At 41.5% G+C, this 16,021-nt stretch overlaps 30 non-coding genes across 30 annotated transcripts; all 30 read left to right on the forward strand.

Moving 5' to 3' along the window:
* The first annotated feature begins 205 nt into the window (after positions 1 to 205).
* Trnas-cga (transfer RNA serine (anticodon CGA)) lies at positions 206 to 287 on the forward strand. Its single transcript has one exon. It is a non-coding gene; the product is annotated as a tRNA-Ser (tRNA).
* Positions 288 to 801: 514 nt separating this feature from the next.
* Trnas-cga (transfer RNA serine (anticodon CGA)) lies at positions 802 to 883 on the forward strand. The gene has a single exon. It is a non-coding gene; the product is annotated as a tRNA-Ser (tRNA).
* Positions 884 to 2,059: 1,176 nt separating this feature from the next.
* Trnas-cga (transfer RNA serine (anticodon CGA)) lies at positions 2,060 to 2,141 on the forward strand. Its single transcript has one exon. It is a non-coding gene; the product is annotated as a tRNA-Ser (tRNA).
* Positions 2,142 to 2,655: 514 nt separating this feature from the next.
* Positions 2,656 to 2,737, forward strand: Trnas-cga (transfer RNA serine (anticodon CGA)). Its single transcript has one exon. It is a non-coding gene; the product is annotated as a tRNA-Ser (tRNA).
* A 1,176-nt stretch (positions 2,738 to 3,913) lies between these two features.
* On the forward strand, positions 3,914 to 3,995 carry Trnas-cga (transfer RNA serine (anticodon CGA)). Its single transcript has one exon. It is a non-coding gene; the product is annotated as a tRNA-Ser (tRNA).
* Positions 3,996 to 5,767: 1,772 nt separating this feature from the next.
* Positions 5,768 to 5,849, forward strand: Trnas-cga (transfer RNA serine (anticodon CGA)). Its single transcript has one exon. It is a non-coding gene; the product is annotated as a tRNA-Ser (tRNA).
* A 79-nt stretch (positions 5,850 to 5,928) lies between these two features.
* Positions 5,929 to 6,010, forward strand: Trnas-uga (transfer RNA serine (anticodon UGA)). The gene has a single exon. It is a non-coding gene; the product is annotated as a tRNA-Ser (tRNA).
* A 353-nt stretch (positions 6,011 to 6,363) lies between these two features.
* Positions 6,364 to 6,445, forward strand: Trnas-cga (transfer RNA serine (anticodon CGA)). The gene has a single exon. It is a non-coding gene; the product is annotated as a tRNA-Ser (tRNA).
* A 79-nt stretch (positions 6,446 to 6,524) lies between these two features.
* Positions 6,525 to 6,606, forward strand: Trnas-uga (transfer RNA serine (anticodon UGA)). Its single transcript has one exon. It is a non-coding gene; the product is annotated as a tRNA-Ser (tRNA).
* Positions 6,607 to 6,959: 353 nt separating this feature from the next.
* Trnas-cga (transfer RNA serine (anticodon CGA)) lies at positions 6,960 to 7,041 on the forward strand. Its single transcript has one exon. It is a non-coding gene; the product is annotated as a tRNA-Ser (tRNA).
* A 1,176-nt stretch (positions 7,042 to 8,217) lies between these two features.
* Positions 8,218 to 8,299, forward strand: Trnas-cga (transfer RNA serine (anticodon CGA)). Its single transcript has one exon. It is a non-coding gene; the product is annotated as a tRNA-Ser (tRNA).
* Positions 8,300 to 8,378: 79 nt separating this feature from the next.
* Trnas-uga (transfer RNA serine (anticodon UGA)) lies at positions 8,379 to 8,460 on the forward strand. Its single transcript has one exon. It is a non-coding gene; the product is annotated as a tRNA-Ser (tRNA).
* Positions 8,461 to 8,813: 353 nt separating this feature from the next.
* Trnas-cga (transfer RNA serine (anticodon CGA)) lies at positions 8,814 to 8,895 on the forward strand. The gene has a single exon. It is a non-coding gene; the product is annotated as a tRNA-Ser (tRNA).
* A 79-nt stretch (positions 8,896 to 8,974) lies between these two features.
* Positions 8,975 to 9,056, forward strand: Trnas-uga (transfer RNA serine (anticodon UGA)). The gene has a single exon. It is a non-coding gene; the product is annotated as a tRNA-Ser (tRNA).
* Positions 9,057 to 9,409: 353 nt separating this feature from the next.
* Trnas-cga (transfer RNA serine (anticodon CGA)) lies at positions 9,410 to 9,491 on the forward strand. The gene has a single exon. It is a non-coding gene; the product is annotated as a tRNA-Ser (tRNA).
* A 675-nt stretch (positions 9,492 to 10,166) lies between these two features.
* Trnas-uga (transfer RNA serine (anticodon UGA)) lies at positions 10,167 to 10,248 on the forward strand. Its single transcript has one exon. It is a non-coding gene; the product is annotated as a tRNA-Ser (tRNA).
* A 1,611-nt stretch (positions 10,249 to 11,859) lies between these two features.
* On the forward strand, positions 11,860 to 11,941 carry Trnas-cga (transfer RNA serine (anticodon CGA)). The gene has a single exon. It is a non-coding gene; the product is annotated as a tRNA-Ser (tRNA).
* A 79-nt stretch (positions 11,942 to 12,020) lies between these two features.
* On the forward strand, positions 12,021 to 12,102 carry Trnas-uga (transfer RNA serine (anticodon UGA)). Its single transcript has one exon. It is a non-coding gene; the product is annotated as a tRNA-Ser (tRNA).
* Positions 12,103 to 12,455: 353 nt separating this feature from the next.
* Positions 12,456 to 12,537, forward strand: Trnas-cga (transfer RNA serine (anticodon CGA)). Its single transcript has one exon. It is a non-coding gene; the product is annotated as a tRNA-Ser (tRNA).
* A 79-nt stretch (positions 12,538 to 12,616) lies between these two features.
* On the forward strand, positions 12,617 to 12,698 carry Trnas-uga (transfer RNA serine (anticodon UGA)). The gene has a single exon. It is a non-coding gene; the product is annotated as a tRNA-Ser (tRNA).
* Positions 12,699 to 13,051: 353 nt separating this feature from the next.
* Positions 13,052 to 13,133, forward strand: Trnas-cga (transfer RNA serine (anticodon CGA)). The gene has a single exon. It is a non-coding gene; the product is annotated as a tRNA-Ser (tRNA).
* Positions 13,134 to 13,212: 79 nt separating this feature from the next.
* Trnas-uga (transfer RNA serine (anticodon UGA)) lies at positions 13,213 to 13,294 on the forward strand. Its single transcript has one exon. It is a non-coding gene; the product is annotated as a tRNA-Ser (tRNA).
* A 353-nt stretch (positions 13,295 to 13,647) lies between these two features.
* On the forward strand, positions 13,648 to 13,729 carry Trnas-cga (transfer RNA serine (anticodon CGA)). Its single transcript has one exon. It is a non-coding gene; the product is annotated as a tRNA-Ser (tRNA).
* Positions 13,730 to 13,808: 79 nt separating this feature from the next.
* On the forward strand, positions 13,809 to 13,890 carry Trnas-uga (transfer RNA serine (anticodon UGA)). Its single transcript has one exon. It is a non-coding gene; the product is annotated as a tRNA-Ser (tRNA).
* Positions 13,891 to 14,243: 353 nt separating this feature from the next.
* Positions 14,244 to 14,325, forward strand: Trnas-cga (transfer RNA serine (anticodon CGA)). Its single transcript has one exon. It is a non-coding gene; the product is annotated as a tRNA-Ser (tRNA).
* A 79-nt stretch (positions 14,326 to 14,404) lies between these two features.
* Positions 14,405 to 14,486, forward strand: Trnas-uga (transfer RNA serine (anticodon UGA)). The gene has a single exon. It is a non-coding gene; the product is annotated as a tRNA-Ser (tRNA).
* Positions 14,487 to 14,839: 353 nt separating this feature from the next.
* Trnas-cga (transfer RNA serine (anticodon CGA)) lies at positions 14,840 to 14,921 on the forward strand. Its single transcript has one exon. It is a non-coding gene; the product is annotated as a tRNA-Ser (tRNA).
* Positions 14,922 to 15,000: 79 nt separating this feature from the next.
* Positions 15,001 to 15,082, forward strand: Trnas-uga (transfer RNA serine (anticodon UGA)). Its single transcript has one exon. It is a non-coding gene; the product is annotated as a tRNA-Ser (tRNA).
* A 353-nt stretch (positions 15,083 to 15,435) lies between these two features.
* On the forward strand, positions 15,436 to 15,517 carry Trnas-cga (transfer RNA serine (anticodon CGA)). Its single transcript has one exon. It is a non-coding gene; the product is annotated as a tRNA-Ser (tRNA).
* Positions 15,518 to 15,596: 79 nt separating this feature from the next.
* Positions 15,597 to 15,678, forward strand: Trnas-uga (transfer RNA serine (anticodon UGA)). Its single transcript has one exon. It is a non-coding gene; the product is annotated as a tRNA-Ser (tRNA).
* The last annotated feature ends 343 nt before the right edge of the window (positions 15,679 to 16,021 follow it).

Genomic DNA, 16,021 nt, shown 5'->3' on the forward strand with positions numbered 1-16,021 from the left:
AATGAAAGAAATCGTAGACAAAATTTAGAAAGTCAGATGAAATGTTTGTTATTTTATTTCCTAAACATTGTGTGCTGTGTATGGACGAGTGTGTCGAGGATAGAATTTGTTATTGTGCATTTGGAATAGTATTGATGTGTCATTTTGAGCTGGTGAAACCCTCCCAAGAAGTTGCTTGAGTCTGTTTGACTTGACTGCCGTGAGAGCTGTGATGGCCGAGTGGTTAAGGCGTTGGACTCGAAATCCAATGGGATATTCCCGCGCAGGTTCGAATCCTGTTCACAGCGTCTTACTTTTAGTTTTGCTATTTAACTAAAGCTGACTTTCTACAAGATAGTTCCTTTACTAGTGAGGGGATATGGGAGAGCTGTGATGGCCGAGTGGTTAAGGCGTTGGACTTGAAATCCAATGGGTTATTCCCGTGCAGGTTCGAATCCTGTTCACAGCGTATCTTTTTGCATGTTGTGTGATTAACGTCTTTCTTTTGGCATCTCGTTTGAAAGGCCACTAGTGAATACTGTTGGATGACACAAAATATGACAAAAGACTGGCCCGAGTAGAAAGTAGACAGCTGAAATGTAGAGTGGGAGAAAGAAAATGAAAGAAATCGTAGACAAAATTAAGAAAGTCAGATGAAATGTTTGTTTTTTTATTTCCTAAACATTGTGTGCTGTGTATGGACGAGTGTGTCGAGGATAGAATTTGTTATTGTGCATTTGGAATAGTATTGATGTGTCATTTTGAGCTGGTGAAACCCTCCCAAGAAGTTGCTTGATTCTGTTTGACTTGACTGCCGTGAGTGCTGTGATGGCCGAGTGGTTAAGGCGTTGGACTCGAAATCCAATGGGATATTCCCGCGCAGGTTCAAATCCTGTTCACAGCGTCTTACTTTTAGTTTTGCTATTTAACTAAAGCTGACTTTCTACAAGATAGTTCCTTTACTAGTGAGGGGATATGGGAGAGCTGTGATGGCCGAGTGGTTAAGGCGTTGGACTTGAAATCCAATGGGTTATTTCCGCGCAGGTTCGAATCCTGTTCACAGCGTATCTTTTTGCATGTTGTGTGGTTAACGTCTTTCTTTTGGCATCTCGTTTGAAAGGCCACTGGTGAATACTGTTGGATGACACAAAATATGACAAAAGACTGGCCCGAGTAGAAAGTAGACAGCTGAACTGTAGAGTGGGAGAAAGAAAATGAAAGAAATCGTAGACAAAATTTAGAAAGTCAGATGAAATGTTTGTTATTTTATTTCCTAAACATTGTGTGCTGTGTATGGACGAGTGTGTCGAGGATAGAATTTGTTATTGTGCATTTGGAATAGTATTGATGTGTCATTTTGAGCTGGTGAAACCCTCCCAAGAAGCTGCTTGAGTTTGTCATAGCGTCTTACTTTTAGTTTTGCTATTTAACTAAAGCTGACTTTTTACAAGATAGTTCCTTTACTAGTGAGGGGATATGGGAGAGCTGTGATGGCCGAGTGGTTAAGGCGTTGGACTTGAAATCCAATGGGATATTCCCGCGCAGGTTCGAATCCTGTTCACATCGTCTTACTTTTAGTTTTGCTATTTAACTAAAGCTGACTTTCTACAAGATAGTTCCTTTACTAGTGAGGGGATATGGGAGAGCTGTGATGGCCGAGTGGTTAAGGCTTTGGACTTGAAATCCAATGGGTTATTCCCGCGCAGGTTCGAATCCTGTTCACAGCGTATCTTTTTGCATGTTGTGAGATTAACGTCTTTCTTTTGGCATCTCGTTTGAAAGGCCACTGGTGAATACTGTTCGGTGACACAAAATATGACAAAAGACTGGCCCGAGTAGAATGTAGACAGCTGAACTGTAGAGTGGGAGAAAGAAAATGAAAGAAATCGTAGACAAAATTTAGAAAGTCAGATGAAATGTTTGTTATTTTATTTCCTAAACATTGTGTGCTGTGTATGGACGAGTGTGTCGAGGATAGAATTTGTTATTGTGCATTTGGAATAGTATTGATGTGTCATTTTGAGCTGGTGAAACCCTCCCAAGAAGTTGCTTGAGTCTGTTTGACTTGACTGCCGTGAGAGCTGTGATGGCCGAGTGGTTAAGGCGTTGGACTCGAAATCCAATGGGATATTCCCGCGCAGGTTCGAATCCTGTTCACAGCGTCTTACTTTTAGTTTTGCTATTTAACTAAAGCTGACTTTCTACAAGATAGTTCCTTTACTAGTGAGGGGATATGGGAGAGCTGTGATGGCCGAGTGGTTAAGGCGTTGGACTTGAAATCCAATGGGTTATTCCCGTGCAGGTTCGAATCCTGTTCACAGCGTATCTTTTTGCATGTTGTGTGATTAACGTCTTTCTTTTGGCATCTCGTTTGAAAGGCCACTAGTGAATACTGTTGGATGACACAAAATATGACAAAAGACTGGCCCGAGTAGAAAGTAGACAGCTGAACTGTAGAGTGGGAGAAAGAAAATGAAAGAAATCGTAGACAAAATTAAGAAAGTCAGATGAAATGTTTGTTTTTTTATTTCCTAAACATTGTGTGCTGTGTATGGACGAGTGTGTCGAGGATAGAATTTGTTATTGTGCATTTGGAATAGTATTGATGTGTCATTTTGAGCTGGTGAAACCCTCCCAAGAAGTTGCTTGATTCTGTTTGACTTGACTGCCGTGAGTGCTGTGATGGCCGAGTGGTTAAGGCGTTGGACTCGAAATCCAATGGGATATTCCCGCGCAGGTTCGAATCCTGTTCACAGCGTCTTACTTTTAGTTTTGCTATTTAACTAAAGCTGACTTTCTACAAGATAGTTCCTTTACTAGTGAGGGGATATGGGAGAGCTGTGATGGCCGAGTGGTTAAGGCGTTGGACTTGAAATCCAATGGGTTATTTCCGCGCAGGTTCGAATCCTGTTCACAGCGTATCTTTTTGCATGTTGTGTGGTTAACGTCTTTCTTTTGGCATCTCGTTTGAAAGGCCACTGGTGAATACTGTTGGATGACACAAAATATGACAAAAGACTGGCCCGAGTAGAAAGTAGACAGCTGAACTGTAGAGTGGGAGAAAGAAAATGAAAGAAATCGTAGACAAAATTTAGAAAGTCAGATGAAATGTTTGTTATTTTATTTCCTAAACATTGTGTGCTGTGTATGGACGAGTGTGTCGAGGATAGAATTTGTTATTGTGCATTTGGAATAGTATTGATGTGTCATTTTGAGCTGGTGAAACCCTCCCAAGAAGCTGCTTGAGTTTGTCATAGCGTCTTACTTTTAGTTTTGCTATTTAACTAAAGCTGACTTTTTACAAGATAGTTCCTTTACTAGTGAGGGGATATGGGAGAGCTGTGATGGCCGAGTGGTTAAGGCGTTGGACTTGAAATCCAATGGGATATTCCCGCGCAGGTTCGAATCCTGTTCACATCGTCTTACTTTTAGTTTTGCTATTTAACTAAAGCTGACTTTCTACAAGATAGTTCCTTTACTAGTGAGGGGATATGGGAGAGCTGTGATGGCCGAGTGGTTAAGGCTTTGGACTTGAAATCCAATGGGTTATTCCCGCGCAGGTTCGAATCCTGTTCACAGCGTATCTTTTTGCATGTTGTGAGATTAACGTCTTTCTTTTGGCATCTCGTTTGAAAGGCCACTGGTGAATACTGTTCGGTGACACAAAATATGACAAAAGACTGGCCCGAGTAGAAAGTAGACAGCTGAACTGTAGAGTGGGAGAAAGAAAATGAAAGAAATCGTAGACAAAATTTAGAAAGTCAGATGAAATGTTTGTTATTTTATTTCCTAAACATTGTGTGCTGTGTATGGACGAGTGTGTCGAGGATAGAATTTGTTATTGTGCATTTGGAATAGTATTGATGTGTCATTTTGAGCTGGTGAAACCCTCCCAAGAAGTTGCTTGAGTCTGTTTGACTTGACTGCCGTGAGAGCTGTGATGGCCGAGTGGTTAAGGCGTTGGACTCGAAATCCAATGGGATATTCCCGCGCAGGTTCGAATCCTGTTCACAGCGTCTTACTTTTAGTTTTGCTATTTAACTAAAGCTGACTTTCTACAAGATAGTTCCTTTACTAGTGAGGGGATATGGGAGAGCTGTGATGGCCGAGTGGTTAAGGCGTTGGACTTGAAATCCAATGGGTTATTCCCGTGCAGGTTCGAATCCTGTTCACAGCGTATCTTTTTGCATGTTGTGTGATTAACGTCTTTCTTTTGGCATCTCGTTTGAAAGGCCACTAGTGAATACTGTTGGATGACACAAAATATGACAAAAGACTGGCCCGAGTAGAAAGTAGACAGCTGAACTGTAGAGTGGGAGAAAGAAAATGAAAGAAATCGTAGACAAAATTAAGAAAGTCAGATGAAATGTTTGTTTTTTTATTTCCTAAACATTGTGTGCTGTGTATGGACGAGTGTGTCGAGGATAGAATTTGTTATTGTGCATTTGGAATAGTATTGATGTGTCATTTTGAGCTGGTGAAACCCTCCCAAGAAGTTGCTTGATTCTGTTTGACTTGACTGCCGTGAGTGCTGTGATGGCCGAGTGGTTAAGGCGTTGGACTCGAAATACAATGGGATATTCCCGCGCAGGTTCGAATCCTGTTCACAGCGTCTTACTTTTAGTTTTGCTATTTAACTAAAGCTGACTTTCTACAAGATAGTTCCTTTACTAGTGAGGGGATATGGGAGAGCTGTGATGGCCGAGTGGTTAAGGCGTTGGACTTGAAATCCAATGGGTTATTCCCGTGCAGGTTCGAATCCTGTTCACAGCGTATATTTTTGCATGTTGTGTGATTAACGTCTTTCTTTTGGCATCTCGTTTGAAAGGCCACTAGTGAATACTGTTGGATGACACAAAATATGACAAAAGACTGGCCCGAGTAGAAAGTAGACAGCTCAACTGTAGAGTGGGAGAAAGAAAATGAAAGAAATCGTAGACAAAATTAAGAAAGTCAGATGAAATGTTTGTTATTTTATTTCCTAAACATTGTGTGCTGTGTATGGACGAGTGTGTCGAGGATAGAATTTGTTATTGTGCATTTGGAATAGTATTGATGTGTCATTTTCAGCTGGTGAAACCCTCCCAAGAAGCTGCTTGAGTTTGTCATAGCGTCTTACTTTTAGTTTTGCTATTTAACTAAAGCTGAATTTCTACAAGATAGTTCCTTTACTAGTGAGGGGATATGGGAGAGCTGTGATGGCCGAGTGGTTAAGGCGTTGGACTTGAAATCCAATGGGATATTCCCGCGCAGGTTCGAATCCTGTTCACAGTGTCTTACTTTTAGTTTTGCTATTTAACTAAAGCTGACTTTCTACAAGATAGTTCCTTTACTAGTGAGGGGATATGGGAGAGCTGTGATGGCCGAGTGGTTAAGGCTTTGGACTTGAAATCCAATGGGTTATTCCCGCGCGGGTTCGAATCCTGTTCACAGCGTATCTTTTTGCATGTTGTGAGATTAACGTCTTTCTTTTGGCATCTCGTTTGAAAGGCCACTGGTGAATACTGTTCGGTGACACAAAATATGACAAAAGACTGGCCCGAGTAGAAAGTAGACAGCTGAACTGTAGAGTGGGAGAAAGAAAATGAAAGAAATCGTAGACAAAATTAAGAAAGTCAGATGAAATGTTTGTTATTTTATTTCCTAAACATTGTGTGCTGTGTATGGACGAGTGTGTCGAGGATAGAATTTGTTATTGTGCATTTGGAATAGTATTGATGTGTCATTTTGAGCTGGTGAAACCCTCCCAAGAAGTTGCTTGAGTCTGTTTGACTTGACTGCCGCGAGTGCTGTGATGGCCGAGTGGTTAAGGCGTTGGACTCGAAATCCAATGGGATATTCCCGCGCAGGTTCGAATCCTGTTCACAGCGTCTTACTTTTAGTTTTGCTATTTAACTAAAGCTGACTTTCTACAAGATAGTTCCTTTACAAGTGAGGGGATATGGGAGAGCTGTGATGGCCGAGTGGTTAAGGCGTTGGACTTGAAATCCAATGGGTTATTCCCGCGCAGGTTCGAATCCTGTTCACAGCGTATCTTTTTGCATGTTGTGTGGTTAACGTCTTTCTTTTGGCATCTCGTTTGAAAGGCCACTGGTGAATACTGTTGGATGACACAAAATATGACAAAAGACTGGCCCGAGTAAAAAGTAGACAGCTGAACTGTAGAGTGGGAGAAAGAAAATGAAAGAAATCGTAGACAAAATGTAGAAAGTCAGATGAAATGTTTGTTATTTTATTTCCTAAACATTGTGTGCTGTGTATGGACGAGTGTGTCGAGGATAGAATTTGTTATTGTGCATTTGGAATAGTATTGATGTGTCATTTTGAGCTGGTGAAACCCTCCCAAGAAGTTGCTTGATTCTGTTTGACTTGACTGCCGTGAGTGCTGTGATGGCCGAGTGGTTAAGGCGTTGGACTCGAAATCCAATGGGATATTTCCGCGCAGGTTCGAATCCTGTTCACAGCGTCTTACTTTTAGTTTTGCTATTTAACTAAAGCTGACGTTCTACAAGATAGTTCCTTTACTAGTGAGGGGATATGGGAGAGCTGTGATGGCCGAGTGGTTAAGGCGTTGGACTTGAAATCCAATGGGTTATTCCCGCGCAGGTTCGAATCCTGTTCACAGCGTATCTTTTTGCATGTTGTGTGATTAACGTCTTTCTTTTGGCATCTCGTTTGAAAGGCCACTGGTGAATACTGTTGGATGACACAAAATATGACAAAAGACTGGCCCGAGTAGAAAGTAGACAGCTGAACTGTAGAGTGGGAGAAAGAAAATGAAAGAAATCGTAGACAAAATGTAGAAAGTCAGATGAAATGTTTGTTATTTTATTTCCTAAACATTGTGTGCTGTGTATGGACGAGTGTGTCGAGGATAGAATTTGTTATTGTGCATTTGGAATAGTATTGATGTGTCATTTTGAACTGGTGAAACCCTCCCAAGAAGTTGCTTGAGTCTGTTTGACTTGACTGCCGTGAGTGCTGTGATGGCCGAGTGGTTAAGGCGTTGGACTCGAAATCCAATGGGATATTCCCGCGCAGGTTCGAATCCTGTTCACAGCGTCTTACTTTTAGTTTTGCTATTTAACTAAAGCTGACGTTCTACAAGATAGTTCCTTTACTAGTGAGGAGATATGGGAGAGCTGTGATGGCCGAGTGGTTAAGGCGTTGGACTTGAAATCCAATGGGTTATTCACGCGCAAGTTCGAATCCTGTTCACAGCGTATCTTTTTGCATGTTGTGTGATTAACGTCTTTCTTTTGGCATCTCGTTTGAAAGGCCACTAGTGAATACTGTTGGATGACACAAAATATGACAAAAGACTGGCCCGAGTAGAAAGTAGACAGCTCAACTGTAGAGTGGGAGAAAGAAAATGAAAGAAATCGTAGACAAAATTAAGAAAGTCAGATGAAATGTTTGTTATTTTATTTCCTAAACATTGTGTGCTGTGTATGGACGAGTGTGTCGAGGATAGAATTTGTTATTGTGCATTTGGAATAGTATTGATGTGTCATTTTCAGCTGGTGAAACCCTCCCAAGAAGCTGCTTGAGTTTGTCATAGCGTCTTACTTTTAGTTTTGCTATTTAACTAAAGCTGAATTTCTACAAGATAGTTCCTTTACTAGTGAGGGGATATGGGAGAGCTGTGATGGCCGAGTGGTTAAGGCGTTGGACTTGAAATCCAATGGGATATTCCCGCGCAGGTTCGAATCCTGTTCACAGTGTCTTACTTTTAGTTTTGCTATTTAACTAAAGCTGACTTTCTACAAGATAGTTCCTTTACTAGTGAGGGGATATGGGAGAGCTGTGATGGCCGAGTGGTTAAGGCTTTGGACTTGAAATCCAATGGGTTATTCCCGCGCGGGTTCGAATCCTGTTCACAGCGTATCTTTTTGCATGTTGTGAGATTAACGTCTTTCTTTTGGCATCTCGTTTGAAAGGCCACTGGTGAATACTGTTCGGTGACACAAAATATGACAAAAGACTGGCCCGAGTAGAAAGTAGACAGCTGAACTGTAGAGTGGGAGAAAGAAAATGAAAGAAATCGTAGACAAAATTAAGAAAGTCAGATGAAATGTTTGTTATTTTATTTCCTAAACATTGTGTGCTGTGTATGGACGAGTGTGTCGAGGATAGAATTTGTTATTGTGCATTTGGAATAGTATTGATGTGTCATTTTGAGCTGGTGAAACCCTCCCAAGAAGTTGCTTGAGTCTGTTTGACTTGACTGCCGCGAGTGCTGTGATGGCCGAGTGGTTAAGGCGTTGGACTCGAAATCCAATGGGATATTCCCGCGCAGGTTCGAATCCTGTTCACAGCGTCTTACTTTTAGTTTTGCTATTTAACTAAAGCTGACTTTCTACAAGATAGTTCCTTTACAAGTGACGGGATATGGGAGAGCTGTGATGGCCGAGTGGTTAAGGCGTTGGACTTGAAATCCAATGGGTTATTCCCGCGCAGGTTCGAATCCTGTTCACAGCGTATCTTTTTGCATGTTGTGTGGTTAACGTCTTTCTTTTGGCATCTCGTTTGAAAGGCCACTGGTGAATACTGTTGGATGACACAAAATATGACAAAAGACTGGCCCGAGTAAAAAGTAGACAGCTGAACTGTAGAGTGGGAGAAAGAAAATGAAAGAAATCGTAGACAAAATGTAGAAAGTCAGATGAAATGTTTGTTATTTTATTTCCTAAACATTGTGTGCTGTGTATGGACGAGTGTGTCGAGGATAGAATTTGTTATTGTGCATTTGGAATAGTATTGATGTGTCATTTTGAGCTGGTGAAACCCTCCCAAGAAGTTGCTTGATTCTGTTTGACTTGACTGCCGTGAGTGCTGTGATGGCCGAGTGGTTAAGGCGTTGGACTCGAAATCCAATGGGATATTTCCGCGCAGGTTCGAATCCTGTTCACAGCGTCTTACTTTTAGTTTTGCTATTTAACTAAAGCTGACGTTCTACAAGATAGTTCCTTTACTAGTGAGGGGATATGGGAGAGCTGTGATGGCCGAGTGGTTAAGGCGTTGGACTTGAAATCCAATGGGTTATTCCCGCGCAGGTTCGAATCCTGTTCACAGCGTATCTTTTTGCATGTTGTGTGATTAACGTCTTTCTTTTGGCATCTCGTTTGAAAGGCCACTGGTGAATACTGTTGGATGACACAAAATATGACAAAAGACTGGCCCGAGTAGAAAGTAGACAGCTGAACTGTAGAGTGGGAGAAAGAAAATGAAAGAAATCGTAGACAAAATGTAGAAAGTCAGATGAAATGTTTGTTATTTTATTTCCTAAACATTGTGTGCTGTGTATGGACGAGTGTGTCGAGGATAGAATTTGTTATTGTGCATTTGGAATAGTATTGATGTGTCATTTTGAACTGGTGAAACCCTCCCAAGAAGTTGCTTGAGTCTGTTTGACTTGACTGCCGTGAGTGCTGTGATGGCCGAGTGGTTAAGGCGTTGGACTCGAAATCCAATGGGATATTCCCGCGCAGGTTCGAATCCTGTTCACAGCGTCTTACTTTTAGTTTTGCTATTTAACTAAAGCTGACTTTCTACAAGATAGTTCCTTTACTAGTGAGGAGATATGGGAGAGCTGTGATGGCCGAATGGTTAAGGCGTTGGACTTGAAATCCAATGGGTTATTCACGCGCAAGTTCGAATCCTGTTCACAGCGTATCTTTTTGCATGTTGTGTGATTAACGTCTTTCTTTTGGCATCTCGTTTGAAAGGCCACTGGTGAATACTGTTGGATGACACAAAATATGACAAAAGACTGGCCCGAGTAGAAAGTAGACAGCTGAACTGTAGAGTGGGAGAAAGAAAATGAAAGAAATCGTAGACAAAATTTAGAAAGTCAGATGAAATGTTTGTTATTTTATTTCCTAAACATTGTGTGCTGTGTATGGACGAGTGTGTCGAGGATAGAATTTGTTATTGTGCATTTGGAATAGTATTGATGTGTCATTTTGAACTGGTGAAACCCTCCCAAGAAGTTGCTTGATTCTGTTTGACTTGACTGCCGTGAGTGCTGTGATGGCCGAGTGGTTAAGGTGTTGGACTCGAAATCCAATGGGATATTCCCGCGCAGGTTCGAATCCTGTTCACAGCGTCTTACTTTTAGTTTTGCTATTTAACTAAAGCTGACTTTCTACAAGATAGTTCCTTTACTAGTGAGGGGATATGGGAGAGCTGTGATGGCCGAGTGGTTAAGGCGTTGGACTTGAAATCCAATGGGTTATTCCCGCGCAGGTTCGAATCCTGTTCACAGCGTATCTTTTTGCATGTTGTGTGATTAACGTCTTTCTTTTGGCATCTCGTTTGAAAGGCCACTAGTGAATACTGTTGGATGACACAAAATATGACAAAAGACTGGCCCGAGTAGAAAGTAGACAGCTGAACTGTAGAGTGGGAGAAAGAAATAGAAAGGAATCGTAGACAAAATTTAGAAAGTCAGATGAAATGTTTGTTATTTTATTTCCTAAACATTGTGTGCTGTGTATGGACGAGTGTGTCGAGGATAGAATTTGTTATTGTGCATTTGGAATAGTATTGATGTGTCATTTTCAGCTGGTGAAACCCTCCCAAGAAGCTGCTTGAGTTTGTCATAGCGTCTTACTTTTAGTTTTGCTATTTAACTAAAGCTGACTTTTTACAAGATAGTTCCTTTACTAGTGAGGGGATATGGGAGAGCTGTGATGGCCGAGTGGTTAAGGCGTTGGACTTGAAATCCAATGGGATATTCCCGCGCAGGTTCGAATCCTGTTCACAGCGTCTTACTTTTAGTTTTGCTATTTAACTAAAGCTGACTTTCTACAAGATAGTTCCTTTACTAGTGAGGGGATATGGGAGAGCTGTGATGGCCGAGTGGTTAAGGCTTTGGACTTGAAATCCAATGGGTTATTCCCGCGCGGGTTCGAATCCTGTTCACAGCGTATCTTTTTGCATGTTGTGAGATTAACGTCTTTCTTTTGGCATCTCGTTTGTAAGGCCACTGGTGAATACTGTTCGGTGACACAAAATATGACAAAAGACTGGCCCGAGTAGAAAGTAGACAGCTGAACTGTAGAGTGGGAGAAAGAAAATGAAAGAAATCGTAGACAAAATTTAGAAAGTCAGATGAAATGTTTGTTATTTTATTTCCTAAACATTGTGTGCTGTGTATGGAGGAGTGTGTCGAGGATAGAATTTGTTATTGTGCATTTGGAATAGTATTGATGTGTCATTTTGAGCTGGTGAAACCCTCCCAAGAAGTTGCTTGAGTCTGTTTGACTTGACCGCCGTGAGAGCTGTGATGGCCGAGTGGTTAAGGCGTTGGACTCGAAATCCAATGGGATATTTCCGAGCAGGTTCGAATCCTGTTCACAGCGTCTTACTTTTAGTTTTGCTATTTAACTAAAGCTGACGTTCTACAAGATAGTTCCTTTACTAGTGAGGGGATATGGGAGAGCTGTGATGGCCGAGTGGTTAAGGCGTTGGACTTGAAATCCAATGGGCTATTCCCGCGCAGGTTCGAATCCTGTTCACAGCGTATCTTTTTGCATGTTGTGTGATTAACGTCTTTCTTTTGGCATCTCGTTTGAAAGGCCACTGGTGAATACTGTTGGATGACACAAAATATGACAAAAGACTGGCCCGAGTAGAAAGTAGACAGCTGAACTGTAGAGTGGGAGAAAGAAAATGAAAGAAATCGTAGACAAAATTTAGAAAGTCAGATGAAATGTTTGTTATTTTATTTCCTAAACATTGTGTGCTGTGTATGGACGAGTGTGTCGAGGATAGAATTTGTTATTGTGCATTTGGAATAGTATTGATGTGTCATTTTGAGCTGGTGAAACCCTCCCAAGAAGTTGCTTGAGTCTGTTTGACTTGACTGCCGTGAGTGCTGTGATGGCCGAGTGGTTAAGGCGTTGGACTCGAAATCCAATGGGATATTCCCGCGCAGGTTCGAATCCTGTTCACAGCGTCTTACTTTTAGTTTTGCTATTTAACTAAAGCTGACTTTCTACAAGATAGTTCCTTTACTAGTGAGGAGATATGGGAGAGCTGTGATGGCCGAGTGGTTAAGGCGTTGGACTTGAAATCCAATGGGTTATTCCCGCGCAGGTTCGAATCCTGTTCACAGCGTATCTTTTTGCATGTTGTGTGATTAACGTCTTTCTTTTGGCATCTCGTTTGAAAGGCCACTGGTGAATACTGTTGGATGACACAAAATATGACAAAAGACTGGCCCGAGTAGAAAGTAGACAGCTCAACTGTAGAGTGGGAGAAAGAAAATGAAAGAAATCGTAGACAAAATTTAGAAAGTCAGATGAAATGTTTGTTATTTTATTTCTTAAACATTGTGTGCTGTGTATGGACGAGTGTGTCGAGGATAGAATTTGTTATTGTGCATTTGGAATAGTATTGATGTGTCATTTTGAGCTGGTGAAAACCTCCCAAGAAGTTGCTTGATTCTGTTTGACTTGACTGCCGTGAGTGCTGTGATGGCCGAGTGGTTAAGGCGTTGGACTCGAAATCCAATGGGATATTCCCGCGCAGGTTCGAATCCTGTTCACAGCGTCTTACTTTTAGTTTTGCTATTTAACTAAAGCTGACTTTCTACAAGATAGTTCCTTTACTAGTGAGGGGATATGGGAGAGCTGTGATGGCCGAGTGGTTAAGGCGTTGGACTTGAAATCCAATGGGTTATTCCCGCGCAGGTTCGAATCCTGTTCACAGCGTATCTTTTTGCATGTTGTGTGATTAACGTCTTTCTTTTGGCATCTCGTTTGAAAGGCCACTAGTGAATACTGTTGGATGACACAAAATATGACAAAAGACTGGCCCGAGTAGAAAGTAGACAGCTGAACTGTAGAGTGGGAGAAAGAAAATGAAAGAAATCGTAGACAAAATTTAGAAAGTCAGATGAAATGTTTGTTATTTTATTTCCTAAACATTGTGTGCGGTGTATGGACGAGTGTGTCGAGGATAGAATTTGTTATTGTGCATTTGGAATAGTATTGATGTGTCATTTTGAGCTGGTGAAACCCTCCCAAGAAGTTGCTTGATTCTGTTTGACTTGACTGCCGTGAGTGCTGTGATGGCCGAGTGGTTAAGGCGTTGGACTCGAAATCCAATGGGATATTCCCGCGCAGGTTCGAATCCTGTTCACAGCGTCTTACTTTTAGTTTTGCTATTTAACTAAAGCTGACTTTCTACAAGATAGTTCCTTTACTAGTGAGGGGATATGGGAGAGCTGTGATGGCCGAGTGGTTAAGGCGTTGGACTTGAAATCCAATGGGTTATTCCCGCGCAGGTTCGAATCCTGTTCACAGCGTATCTTTTTGCATGTTGTGTGATTAACGTCTTTCTTTTGGCATCTCGTTTGAAAGGCCACTGGTGAATACTGTTGGATGACACAAAATATGACAAAAGACTGGCCCGAGTAGAAAGTAGACAGCTGAACTGTAGAGTGGGAGAAAGAAAATGAAAGAAATCGTAGACAAAATTTAGAAAGTCAGATGAAATGTTTGTTATTTTATTTCCTAAACATTGTGTGCTGTGTATGGACGAGTGTGTCGAGGATAGAATTTGTTATTGTGCATTTGGAATAGTATTGATGTGTCATTTTGAGCTGGTGAAACCCTCCCAAGAAGTTGCTTGATTCTGTTTGACTTGACTGCCGTGAGTGCTGTGATGGCCGAGTGGTTAAGGCGTTGGACTCGAAATCCAATGGGATATTCCCGCGCAGGTTCGAATCCTGTTCACAGCGTCTTACTTTTAGTTTTGCTATTTAACTAAAGCTGACTTTCTACAAGATAGTTCCTTTACTAGTGAGGAGATATGGGAGAGCTGTGATGGCCGAGTGGTTAAGGCGTTGGACTTGAAATCCAATGGGTTATTCCCGCGCAGGTTCGAATCCTGTTCACAGCGTATCTTTTCGCATGTTGTGTGATTAACGTCTTTCTTTTGGCATCTCGTTTGAAAGTCCACTGGTGAATACTGTTGGATGACACAAAATATGACAAAAGACTGGCCCGAGTAGAAAGTAGACAGCTGAACTGTAGAGTGGGAGAAAGAAAATGAAAGAAATCGTAGACAAAATTTAGAAAGTCAGATGAAATGTTTGTTATTTTATTTCCTAAACATTGTGTGCTGTGTATGGACGAGTGTGTCGAGGATAGAATTTGTTATTGTGCATTTGGAATAGTATTGATGTGTCATTTTGAGCTGGTGAAACCCTCCCAAGAAGTTGCTTGATTCTGTTTGACTTGACTGCCGTGAGTGCTGTGATGGCCGAGTGGTTAAGGCGTTGGACTCGAAATCCAATGGGATATTCCCGCGCAGGTTCGAATCCTGTTCACAGCGTCTTACTTTTAGTTTTGCTATTTAACTAAAGCTGACTTTCTACAAGATAGTTCCTTTACTAGTGAGGGGATATGGGAGAGCTGTGATGGCCGAGTGGTTAAGGCGTTGGACTTGAAATCCAATGGGTTATTCCCGCGCAGGTTCGAATCCTGTTCACAGCGTATCTTTTTGCATGTTGTGTGATTAACGTCTTTCTTTTGGCATCTCGTTTGAAAGGCCACTAGTGAATACTGTTGGATGACACAAAATATGACAAAAGACTGGCCCGAGTAGAAAGTAGACAGCTCAACTGTAGAGTGGGAGAAAGAAAATGAAAGAAATCGTAGACAAAATTTAGAAAGTCAGATGAAATGTTTGTTATTTTATTTCCTAAACATTGTGTGCTGTGTATGGACGAGTGTGTCGAGGATAGAATTTGTTATTGTGCATTTGGAATAGTATTGATGTGTCATTTTGAGCTGGTGAAACCCTCCCAAGAAGTTGCTTGATTCTGTTTGACTTGACTGCCGTGAGTGCTGTGATGGCCGAGTGGTTAAGGCGTTGGACTCGAAATCCAATGGGATATTCCCGCGCAGGTTCGAATCCTGTTCACAGCGTCTTACTTTTAGTTTTGCTATTTAACTAAAGCTGACTTTCTACAAGATAGTTCCTTTACTAGTGAGGGGATATGGGAGAGCTGTGATGGCCGAGTGGTTAAGGCGTTGGACTTGAAATCCAATGGGTTATTCCCGCGCAGGTTCGAATCCTGTTCACAGCGTATCTTTTTGCATGTTGTGTGATTAACGTCTTTCTTTTGGCATCTCGTTTGAAAGGCCACTGGTGAATACTGTTGGATGACACAAAATATGACAAAAGACTGGCCCGAGTAGAAAGTAGACAGCTGAACTGTAGAGTGGGAGAAAGAAAATGAAAGAAATCGTAGACAAAATTTAGAAAGTCAGATGAAATGTTTGTTATTTTATTTCCTAAACATTGTGTGCTGTGTATGGACGAGTGTGTCGAGGATAGAATTTGTTATTGTGCATTTGGAATAGTATTGATGTGTCATTTTGAGCTGGTGAAACCCTCCCAAGAAGTTGCTTGATTCTGTTTGACTTGACTGCCGTGAGTGCTGTGATGGCCGAGTGGTTAAGGCGTTGGACTCGAAATCCAATGGGATATTCCCGCGCAGGTTCGAATCCTGTTCACAGCGTCTTACTTTTAGTTTTGCTATTTAACTAAAGCTGACTTTCTACAAGATAGTTCCTTTACTAGTGAGGAGATATGGGAGAGCTGTGATGGCCGAGTGGTTAAGGCGTTGGACTTGAAATCCAATGGGTTATTCCCGCGCAGGTTCGAATCCTGTTCACAGCGTATCTTTTCGCATGTTGTGTGATTAACGTCTTTCTTTTGGCATCTCGTTTGAAAGTCCACTGGTGAATACTGTTGGATGACACAAAATATGACAAAAGACTGGCCCGAGTAGAAAGTAGACAGCTGAACTGTAGAGTGGGAGAAAGAAAATGAAAGAAATCGTAGACAAAATTTAGAAAGTCAGATGAAATGTTTGTTATTTTATTTCCTAAACATTGTGTGCTGTGTATGGACGAGTGTGTCGAGGATAGAATTTGTTATTGTGCATTTGGAATAGTATTGATGTGTCATTTTGAGCTGGTGAAACCCTCCCAAGAAGTTGCTTGATTCTGTTTGACTTGAC

This window comes from Haliotis asinina, chromosome 5, assembly GCF_037392515.1.
Source record: "Haliotis asinina isolate JCU_RB_2024 chromosome 5, JCU_Hal_asi_v2, whole genome shotgun sequence".
In the NCBI taxonomy this organism is placed as follows: Eukaryota; Metazoa; Mollusca; class Gastropoda; order Lepetellida; family Haliotidae; genus Haliotis; species Haliotis asinina.